This window comes from Octopus bimaculoides, chromosome 1 (assembly GCF_001194135.2).
Source record: "Octopus bimaculoides isolate UCB-OBI-ISO-001 chromosome 1, ASM119413v2, whole genome shotgun sequence".
NCBI classification, from domain to species: Eukaryota; Metazoa; Mollusca; class Cephalopoda; order Octopoda; family Octopodidae; genus Octopus; species Octopus bimaculoides.
The window spans coordinates 34,349,121-34,350,126 of NC_068981.1; positions in this window are offsets into that span (position 1 = coordinate 34,349,121).

Genomic DNA, 1,006 nt, shown 5'->3' on the forward strand with positions numbered 1-1,006 from the left:
GTGTGTGTGTGTGTGTGTGTGTGTGTGTGTGTGTGTGTGTGTGTGTGTGTGTGTGTGTGTGTGTGTGTGCGTCTGTAGGATCAAAACGGTTGATTTTTGTTATTACATGCTTAACATGAACAGCATAGACATAGGAAAATCAGTATTTCAATGGTAAATTTCATATAGCTAGGGCAATGACTTTGAAGTTTTGTCTTAGTCACTTTCACCAGACTGTAGAGTAATTTTACCTTGTATATGTTTTTGATGCACGTTGTGGGTGGAGCAATGTGGTCGAAAGAGCTAATTTTATGTAAAGCTTGAGTGAGTGAGAGAAAAAAGTAGAATATATGTGTACGAGTGTGACTGTAGGTATATATGAATTTGTCCCTTAAAAGACAGATATGTTGAAAGCAAACATAAAATAGAATACTGTTGCAAATGCTCGAGTGTACAGCTGCGCGATAGCAGCTGTTACATCTATTTAACCGAAAACCTAAGATCTTGACATTGTCGGGAATAGAGAGAACTAATTTTTTTCCTTGTTTTCGTGTAAAGGAATAAAAACTGTAAGCATTCGAAAATAATCTTGAGGTCATAGTTCTAATTGCAAACTAGTTAAATCTAAAACCATAACTTGCGATACTAAAATATTTGATACAAAAAATTTAACCCAAAATGTGAATCACTTTATTAAGTGAAGCAATGTCGTCTCCTATTAAGAGAAACATGTCTTGTTTAGAAGACTTCTGAGAATATTTCCACACGTGAATGATTGAGTAGTTTATGTGCACCACGTGATCTGCTGTCAACAAATGAAATAACGTGTGCCCAAAGTAACCATTGGTTCTACGATTTTTTTCTCATATAGATCTGCACTTGCAGCCAGAGTAATCGAGAAACTATAAAAATTCTGCCGAATAAATATAAATATACTCTACTGCTTGTGTGGAGTACTTTTTCCCTGTTTGTTAAAAACAATGTGTATTATATATATATATATATATATATATATATATATATATAT